Source organism: Nannospalax galili, unplaced genomic scaffold, assembly GCF_000622305.1.
Source record: "Nannospalax galili isolate Female #2095 unplaced genomic scaffold, S.galili_v1.0 scaffold389, whole genome shotgun sequence".
Taxonomy (NCBI): Eukaryota; Metazoa; Chordata; class Mammalia; order Rodentia; family Spalacidae; genus Nannospalax; species Nannospalax galili.
In genome coordinates this window covers 2,899,759-2,910,298 of record NW_008360310.1, presented here as the reverse complement: position 1 = coordinate 2,910,298, position 10,540 = coordinate 2,899,759, and the positions used below count along the sequence as shown (strand labels likewise).

The window sequence follows — 10,540 nt, the reverse complement described above, 5'->3', positions numbered from 1 at the left end:
AAAAAAAAATCAAAATTATTGTTATGTGTATGAATGTATTGCCTGCATATATGTAAGTGCACCTATGTTGGGCAATGCTCATGGAAGTCAGAAGAGGGTGTTGGACCCCTTGGAACTGGAGTTCGGGACAGTTGTTAGCTGCTGTATGGGTGCTGGGAACTGAATCTGGATCTTCTGCAAGAGCAGCCGGACCCTCTCCAGCTCTGGTCTTTCTTTGAAAGAGTTCACACCCTTTAGAGTTCTTGTGAACTGCAGCGTAGTGTGATGAGAAGCCGGAATGATGTTCCCAAGTTGGAAGAAGTATGTGTGGACATGGACATGGTAAAAGAGGATGAGGAAGAGCAACTTAACAATGCAGCACATTTAATGAGGCCTGAAATGAGCTTTGCTTAGTTCTGACTGACATCTTTATTGTAGTCTCATGAGGAACCCCAAGCTTGAGCCACCTACTTGAGCTGCTTATGAATATTTAACTCATAATAACCATGAGATAATAAACATTTATTGTTTAAAGTCATTATGTTCTGGTATAATCTGGTACACAGAAATAGATGATCAGAGGAACCAAATTCTACCTAAATTGTTGAATTCCTTAATTAATTTTATCAATTTCCTATCAGCAACCCAGCTGAAATAACAATGTATAGAACAAAATCACTAGATTAAGTACCTGGAGCATTTAAACAAACAAAAACTTTTTCTGTATGATTCATTTTAAAAATATTTTATTTTTATTTTATGCATGTGAGAATATTGCCCGCATGTATACAAGTGAAGGAGAGTGTCCCTCAGACCCCCTCCCTGTCCTCTGAGAAAGAGCTGCCCTCCACCTGACTCTGGAAATCCCTTCCATTATTCAAACCCTTCCCTGGTACATCTGTTTATGGTTTCTATGGAAATGGTCTGGGGCAGAAGAGGAAGAATGTTCTGCCCCAGGTAAGCTAGCCAATGGCTGTATAGGTTAAGGCTCTGGAAATCAGCCCTAGATTATTCAAATCCTTTCCTGATTCTTCTTTTTATTGTTTCTATAGAAATCCCCTGCTTTGTGCTTTTTGCAGCTTTTGTGCTTAAAAGCCCTGCATTTTCACAGTACAGCTCCTGAGACTGTCTGTGTCCCCAGCCAGTTGGTTCCAATAAAGCGCTTGTGTTCTTACTGAGACTTAGTGTCTGAGAGGTCAATTCAGGGAATTCTTCGGACCCTGAACATTAGCACATCCATGTCATGCAATGCCAGAGGAGGTCAGAAAGAGGGCATCAGATCCCCTGAAACTGGAGTTAGGGAGAGTAGTTAGCCACCATGTGGGTGCTGGGAACCGAACTCTGGTCCTTTGCAAGAACAGTCAGTGTTCTTAACCACTGAGCCATCTCTCTAGCCCCTGTATGATTCATTTTGAGAGGTAAACTCTGACTTCAGTGAGCCCAGACTACAGTCAAAGTAATTCAAGTATGTTTTATTTTATAATGGTGTAACTCAGGAAGCATAAAGCAATGTATATTATTTTCATCCTTTACAGTACCAAGAGAGATATAACCTTTCCACTTTCAATGAGGAAAATAAGACATCAATTTAATAATAAATGGATTCTAGTTAGATAGCACACAAATACTTCAGCAATAGAGTATAGAATTCCCTCCTTTGGTTATCTTTAAATTTTTTTTTTAAATTGAGCCGGGCATGGTGGTGTATACCTTTAATCCCAGCACTTGGATCTCTGTGAGTTCAAGGCCAGCCTGGTCTACATAGTGAGTTCCAGGACAGCTGGGGATACAAGGAGACCCTGTATCAAAAAGAAAAAAAATTTAATTGAATTTTTGTGTATTTCATACAGAAAATTATCTTTATACCCCTTTCCCCTTTGGCACCCTCCCTTAGCCCCTCCCACTGGAGTTCATACCTTCTGTCATTTGTGTTAAGACCTGTCATGTAAAGTTAGTGTTCCCAGATGTCCCTCAGTGTAAGTTAATCCACTGAGATCTAGTCAGTTTATCTGGAGTCCCTCCCTTTAAGATGATCAGCTTATTCTCGCCCAGCAGTAATCAGCTGCCAATAATTCTTCAACTAAGGTTGGGGCCTGCTGTTCATTTCCACAGTTCTGTGTTCTTTGTCTACTTAAGTTTGCATGGGTCTTGTGTATGCTGACACCATTGCTGTAGGTTTGTATGAAAAGAATCCCAGGAGCCTGTAGGACTATTTTCATATGGTCATTCACCTCCTCCCTGGCTCTTACAATCTTTCCACCCCCTTTTCAGAAATGATCCCTGAGCCCTGGGTGGGTGGCTTTTAATATGGGAGCCCTGTCCAAGTACCCACACTCTGCAGACTCTTATTATTCTGTATTTTGGCCATTTGTAACCTTTTGCATTCCTGGCCCTCTGGTTGCATGAGGGAGCTTCATTGATGAGAATTGTAAGATGCATTCGTGTTCTCTTTATCCCTTGTTCTACGTTCCATGAGCCTTAGGGGTACGGGTTGCATCCTAGATGTGCCACTTAGGCTTGGGCAATTCACAGACAATCTCTGTGTGTGACCAGTTGTGGAACTCTGTAACTATCTCTGTCAGTTGAAGAAGAAGCTTCTTTGATGGGTGGTTCCTGGGATACTTGTCTGCAAATTTAAGGATCCATATTACAACTGTTTAGGGATATGACAGCTTTGGAGTTTTCTCTAAGATCTATGACCTTTCCAGCTATGTGAGTTGGCTAGGTTTATAGTACCACACATGAGTTTCCTTCCATTGAGTGGGCTTCAAGTCCAATTAGTTAGCTGTTGATTAGCCCCCAAATAAAAGTGCCACTACTGCACCAATGTCATTTGCTGTGCTGGTCATTGATGTACTTTTTAGGCCTTGAAGCTGGGGTTGTATCATCAATTGAACTTCTCCCTTACCAGCTTTTGTGGTGTTCTCCAAAGCTATGAGAGCTAGCCTTCAGGAAAGGTGGCTTCCAGGTCAGTTTCACCTTTGTTGCTTGACTCTTGTGTTCAAAGTGTGTCCTGTCTTAAGCAATAGGGTCTTACCATCAGGTTGTGGAAGGTAATCAAGAACTGTGGCAATAACCTGTGTGATTTTAGAAGTCTGTTGGACTATCCTGGCCAACAACTCAAAGGAAAGTTTCTCCTGTCTGGCACTGTTTCTTATTATGTAGCCTTCAGCTATACTCAACAGACTCATATAGTGATATTGTAAGTGTAATTTTTCATATGTGTAGGTTTTTGGACTAACACCATTCCCTCTGGCTTTTTATGCTAGCTAGGCATTATTTATCTCTCCTTTTTCTCTCCCTGTCTTATCCTCCTTCCCCACCCTCCCAATTTAAAGTATCCCCATTTTTTCCCATTTCTCCCTTGATAATTTGTCTCCTATGGTCTCACCTCTCTTGAGCTCCTTCTTCCCCTTTATTCCCATAGTTCCTTTATAGCCCTCCTCCCCCCTCCCATTTAACTAACCCCCTTTTTACACATTTCTCCCTTAGTAACACCTGTCTCCCACTATTCTTCTCTCTTGTGTTCCTTCTTTCCCTTTACCTCCCTGGTTCCCTTCCATTTTCCTGGTTCCTGTAGTTACATCAGGATATGCACTCATAAGGATCTAGTACTAGAATCCACAAATGAGGGAGAACATACATCTTTGTTTTTCTCAGTCTGTGTTACTTCACTTAGTGTAGCAGTTTCTCAATCCATCCATTTACCTGCAAATTTCATTATTTCATCTTTCTTTACTGCTGGGTAGAACTCCATTGTGTAAATGGACCACATTTTCATTAACCACTTATCAGCTGAGAGGCACTTAGGTTGCTTCCATCTCTTAGCTATTGTGAAAAGAGCAGCAACAAACATGGTTGTATAAGTATCTCTGCAATAGGATGAGTCCTTTGCATATATGCCAAGAAGTGGTATAACTGGGTCATATGATAGGTTCATTTTTTAGTTTTTTGAGACACCCTACTTTCCACAGGGGTTGCATGTGTTTGCAATCCCACCAGCAGTGAATGAGCATTTTCCCTTTCTCCACATCCTCACCAGCATTTGGTATCAATTGTTCTCTTGAACTTAGCCAGTCTGACTGGAGTAAGACGAAATCTTAGTTTAATGAGGTTCTACTTGTTGATTGTTGACCTTAATTCCTAAGCAATTGGTGTCTGATTTAGAAAGTCCTTTCCTACACCTATATCTTGTAGGTTATTACCAATGTTTTCTTCTAACAGTTTCAGAGTTTTGAGTTAAACATTGACATCTTTGATCCATTTGGAGTTGACTTTTGTGAAAGATAAGGATCTAGTTTCATTCTTCTACAGGTGGAGATCCAGTTTTGCCAGTACCATTTGTTGAAGATGCTGTCTTTCCTCCATGGTGTATTCTTAACACCTTTGTCAAATATCAGTGGCTGAAGTTGTGTGTACTGATGTTTGGGTCGTTCTATTGATCTATGTGTCTATTTTTGTGCCAATACCATGCTGTTTTTATGACTATAGCTCTGTAGTATAGTTTGAGATCTGGTGTAGTAATCTTCCCAGCATTGCTCTTTGTGCTCAGGGTTGCTTTGGCTATCTGGGGTCTTTTGTTCTTCCATATGAATTTAAGGATTTTTTTTTTCTAATTCTGTAAAGTATGCTATAGAGATTTTGATTGGGTTTGCATTGAATCTATATTGGTTTTGGTAGGATGGTCATTTTCACAATATTAATCCTTCCAATACATGAGCATGGGAGGTCCTTCCATCTGGTGTCTTCCTCAATCTCTTTCTTTAAAGATTTAAAATTTTTGTTGTAGAGATCTTTGATGTTTTTGGTCAGATTTATTCTGAGATATTTTATTTTATTTTATTTTTGAGGCTATTATGAATGGGAGGGTTTCCCTGTACTCTTTCTCCAATAGCTTGTTATTGGTATATAAAAAGGCTGCTGATTTTTGTAGATTAATTTTGTAACCTGACACTTTACTGAAAGTGTCAATCAGTTCTAGGAGTTTTCTGGTGGAATTTTTGGGATCTCATAGGTATAGTATCATATCATCTGCAAAAAGGAAGAATTTGACCTCTTCCTTTCCAATTTGTACTCCCTTTAATTTCCTTCTCTTGACTTATTGCTCTAGCAAGAGTTTCAAGCACTATATTGAAAAGAAGTACCAACCAATCAGTCGACCTTAGCTGCATGTGGGAGAGGGGCTAAGGATATATATGCTGAGAATGCCGTGAGGCACCTCTCTCGCCATTTTGCGCAGCTGTTGAGAAGTCATGGGATCTACGTTTGAGTGTGAATTTTCCAGCACAGCCATAAATGGGGAGTACCCACTCTTCTGTAAATAACCCCCCACCCTATGCTAACTAGTTTATTTAGGATTTAAAAAAAAAACAGGCAAAAAAAAAAAAAGAAAAAAGAAAAGGAGGGGAGAGAGTGGACATCCTTGTCTTGTTCCCGATTTTTTTTTTTTTTTTTGGTCTTTTTTGGACCGGGGCTCCCTGTAGCCCCAGCTGTCCTGGAACCCACTATGTAGACCAGGCTGGCCTTGAACTTACAGAGATCCACCTGCCTCTGCCTCCCAAGTGCTGGGATTAAAGGTGTGTGTGACCACGCCAGCTTGCTCCTGATTTAAATGTGAATGCTTCCAGTTTTTTTTTTTCATTTAGAAAGATGTTGGCTGTGTGTTTGTTGCATATAGTTTTAAGTATGTTGAAGTATGTTCCCTCCAGTCCAATTCCCTTTGGGTTTCAATTTCCTTATATATTATGGGTCTGTTTAAACTGTTGATATCTTCTTGGTTTAACGTTGGTGGTTCCCATGATTTTAGCTACCCATACATTTCTTTTAGGCTTCCAAATTTAATAGAGTATGGGTTTTTAAAATATTCCCTTATAATGTTCTGGATCTTTTGGTTGTCTGTTGTGATGTTTCCCCTTTCTCTGATTTTGTTGATTTCAGTTTGCTCTTTCTTTCTTTTGGTGAACTGGACTTGTTTAGCTTTTCAAAGAACCAGCTCTTAGATTCATTGATTCTTTGTATTGTTTGTTTCTACTTCATTAATTTCTGCTTTGATTTTTGTTATTTCTTCTCTTCTCCTGGGTTTGGGTTTCATTTGTTCTTGCCTTTCCAGAGTCTTGAGTTGGAATGTTAAGTAATTTATTTGTGCTCTTTCTGATTTAAAAAAAATTATTATTTTTATTTTATGTGTATCCATGTATTGCCTGCATGTAGGTAAGTGCACCTGTGTTGTGCAATGCTCACGGAGGTCAGAAGAGGCTGTCAGATCCCTTGGGATTGGAGTTATGGACAGTTGTTAGCTGCCATGTGGGTGCTGGGATTTGAACCTGGGTCTTCTGCAAGAACAACCAGTGTTCTTAACTGCTGAGCCTTCTCTCCAGCCCCTTTCTGATTTTTTAATGAAGGCACTTAGAGCTATAAACTTCCCTCTTAAGAAAGCTTTTAAAGTGTCACAGAGGGTTTTTGTTTTTGTTTTTGTTTTTTTTTTTGTCTTTTTGAGACAGGGTCTTCCTGTAGCCTCAGCTGGCCTGGAACTCACTATATAGGTCAGGCTGGCCTTGAACTCACAGAGACATGCCTGCCTCTGCCTCCCAAGTGCTGGGACTAAAGGTGTATGCCACCATGCCCAGCTTTCTTTCTTAATTTCTCCTTTGACACACTCATCATTCAGGAGTATGTTGTTTAATCTCCATGAATTCATGTAGTTACTAGGGCTTCTTCTGTTGTTGATTTTAAGCTTTATTGCATTGTGGTCTGCTAGAATGCATGGAATTATTTCAATTTTTTTGGTATTTGTTGAGGCTTGTTTTGTGCCCCAGTATGTGGTCAATTTTTGAAAAGAGTTCCATGGAGTGCTGAATAGAAAGTGTATTCTTTGATGCTTGGGTGGAAATATTTGGTAGTGTCTGTTAGGGCCATTGGATGTATGGTGTCATTTAATTTAGATGCCTCTCTCCTTTGGTTATCTTAAAGACATAATTTATGTCCATTGACTAAGATATATCAGAATCAAGGTTAAAGATGCATAGAAACCGTGGAAGTCTTTCTCATCCCTGTGATCTGAACTTTATATAAAAGAGAAAGGGAAGACTTGAATTTTTTTTGGGGGGGGAGTAGGGAGAATAAATGTTTATGAGAGAGCTTTGAGAAAATATTGCTACTGCTTTCTAAAACCTTAAGTGGTGTTTTTACCTGAAATTAAAATTTCACCTGAGTAGAACACAGATAAAATACATTTTTTTGAGACAAGGTCTCCCTATAGCCCTACCTGGCCTGGAACTCACTATGTAGACCAGGCTGGTGAACTCACAGAGATCCACTTGCCTCTGCCTCCTGAGTGCTGGGGTTAAAGATGTGGGCTGCCAGACCCGGCAGATAAAATATCTTCATGTTTTTACAGTTAGGGTTTTCTGAGCAAAAAAAATTAGTACCTTGAGTTTTGCCTCAGTGTTGGGGACCCCTGCTGTTTAGGGTAGCAGTCTCCCCATGTCCGGATAGCCACAAGCTGGCTCGGCGCGAATGGGGAGACTCCCCTTCTCAGCGGGGCGCTTTCTGCTCTCCTCCCTGACTTACTTTTGAAATGCCTGTCACAAGATACATGCCCTCCGGCACAGGAGCTACCAGGTTTTAATCAGGCATTGTCTGATAGCCTGATAGAAGCCCACCTCCCTATGTAAATGAGGCATCCTAAAAGTACCTATCAGCTAAGACTTCTTCTACTGTCTCCACACTATAAATAGTCCTAGTTTTACCCCAATAAAGTTGGAGCTGGAGCTGAATCACTGAGATCTGAGCTGAGTCACTTGTCTGAAGCTGTAACACTAAAATCCTGTGATCCAGTGGGGGGTGGGGGGGGGAAAGAAAGCTATCCTTCAACTCAAGAAGACCCTGCTTTCGCACCTCCCCTCGTGACCTGGTGGCCAACAGGTCTCGAACTTAGAGGGAGAGTGCAAGATGGAAATTGAAACAGAACCCAGGCAGCTGACAGCGGTCCTAGAGCCGCCAGCTCCGGTAGCAGAGACCCACAGCGACATGGTGTGGGACCCGCTGCACCCCCAGGTGCATGCAGGAGACCGGCGCCACGCCCAGCAGCTGGTGCCCCGAGATCCCCGCACGCCCATACCTCAGGACAAATTTGGGAAGAAATGGACAAGTTTCAGATGAAAGAGAATGAGTGAATAGTCAGGGAACTCTGAAGAGATTTAGAGACTAAATATGTTTACATTTCAAAGACTGTAAATGCCAAGGTTTCTCTTCTCTATGGAGCAGAAAGGGATGGCATGCAGGCTATTTTAACTCCTAGATTAATAATTCAGGGACTTCCCTTTTGCAGTGTGAGCCCCATATACACACATAACTTCTGGCTCACGTGGGTTAATTGGATATGAGGAAATAGTGTGGTTTTTATTGTAAGTAATAACTGTGAGCTTTGCTATAGAAATCTCATCTTTTTGCTTAGCATCCCCAGGAAAAGAAGTCTCACAACAGATGGAAAATTTATTTGTTAATGCTATTGTGTCTCATAGTTATTTTAAAAAAAAGAAAACGAGACTGTAAAAGATGTTAAAAGGATATGGGAATGGAAATATTCTCCAAAATAGAAAAAAATGAGAAAGCCTAAGCAAGTGATGAAGGTCTGTGTAGGTTTGTTATGGTATATAAAGGATGAGACAAAAGACAAAAATAATATACACATAATCTTAAAATTTCTATGGTCATAGTTTAGTCTAGTTTAAGGAACAAAATATAAATTTAGTTAATATTTATTTGAGAATATGTGGTTCTTGTCCTAAACCTTATCTACATAGCACATGATAATTAAAAGTACCAGGTTGGTGGAACTAACCTTATTGGATATTTAACAGCCATAGTTTGAGGCCTATACTAATCTGGCCAGAGGGATTTAAGGACAGTTTTTGTCCCTTACCCTCCAAGGTCGACTAAGTTCCAGGGGACTATGGAACATCTCTCAAAATACCCCGTTACTGTGGTGAGTCACCTGTCCTCTTGTTCAGGGAGGCCATGGAGACCCCATGAGATGGACTTACCCAGTCTACAAAGAGGAGGGTCAACTCAGAGGAAATATCTCATTCATGCTTCAAGTGAAGCCAGACATGGTCGAGCAGGACCTTTGACTTATCTTCATATAAATGGAACTGGTAAAAGAAAGGAGCCAAGAGCTCCTCCCAAGCCCATGTGATCCCTGAGGAACAGATCCTCAAATGACCTTAGTAGACTGAAAAAAAATTCTTTGTTGTAACATTAACTACTGTAACAACTGCAACTGCCTTCTACTTCTATAAACTTACTCAGACCTTTAACAAACTTGCTTAAAAGTCTTATTATTCCTTCCTTTCTGGAAATATCTAGCCATCTTAATCTTACTAACTTTGACCTTCCAACTCTCAATCTTTTCTTAAACCTTCTCATTATTATTTTCTTATTGATACCCTGAGGCAACATTTATAAACAAAGACATTGTTTGTAGTGAGAATGCACCAAATAAGTATTAAGTCCTTCATACCTACAGATAGATGAATAACCATTTTAAATCTATCAGTACAATATAAACTCGGTAAAGGTATGGACCTGGATGCATCTGTTTATTAGCACTGAAGAGGCAATAGTGGTAAAATGGGATGTAAAGTGGTTTAAATTGCCCTCTTCTGACTTTTTTCTCTGTCTAGAGCTTGTAATGCTAATTACTCTTGCCATTACTTCTCCTTCACATCTCCTATTCATGATTCAAAGACTTTCTTTTCCTCCTCGAGATAAGAGTTATGCAATTTGGGAGTCTTTTACATAGACCCACCAAAGGGGTACTCCAATTGCCTCACCTTGTGTCCCTGTTCAGCATGGAAGAAGCCAGAGCGGTCTGCATCCCAATTACCTACTGACAATTTGGATAACCTCTTCAGAGGATGGTGTGATAAGAATAGGAAGAAGGGGGGCTGGAGAGATGGCTCAGCGGTTAAGAGCACTGATTGCTCTTGCAGAGGATCCAGGTTTGATTCTCGGCACCCACATGGTGGCTACTAACCATCCTTAACTCCAGTTCTAGGGGAATCCGAAGCCCTCTTCTGACCTCCGCAGCATTGCACGACACAGGTGCACTCACATACATGCAGGCAATACACTCATACACATAAAATAATAATAATAATTAAAATATTTTAAAAAAAAAAGAATAGGAGGAAGGAATTCTCTAGGTAGTTATGGTAAAAAGACCCCAAAGAAAAGTAGCCAGTTTCTTGGCTAAAACTCAAAGTCCTTGGGCCTCTTAGCAATCTACTCCCTTCCAAAGGCCAAAAATGTCATAAATATTTGGGAGTTTTATCTAATCCTTAAAAGATTTTAGGGTTGGGGCTGGAGAGATGGCTCAGTGGTTAAGAACACTGGTTGTGCAGAAGACCCGGGTTTGAATTCCAGCACCCACATGGCAGCTAACAACTGTCTGTAACTCCAGCCCCAGGGGATCCAACAGCCTCTTCTGATCTTCCAGGGCATTGCATGACACAAGTGCATTTACCTACATGCAGGCAATATACACATACACATAAAATAA

At 40.6% G+C, this 10,540-nt stretch overlaps 1 protein-coding gene across 1 annotated transcript in view; it reads right to left on the bottom strand.

The window, feature by feature from the left end:
• M1ap (meiosis 1 associated protein) overlaps positions 1 to 10,540 on the bottom strand; it is a 95,302-nt gene that overhangs the window by 75,384 nt on the left and 9,378 nt on the right. The gene's annotated exons all lie outside the window — the stretch shown is intronic.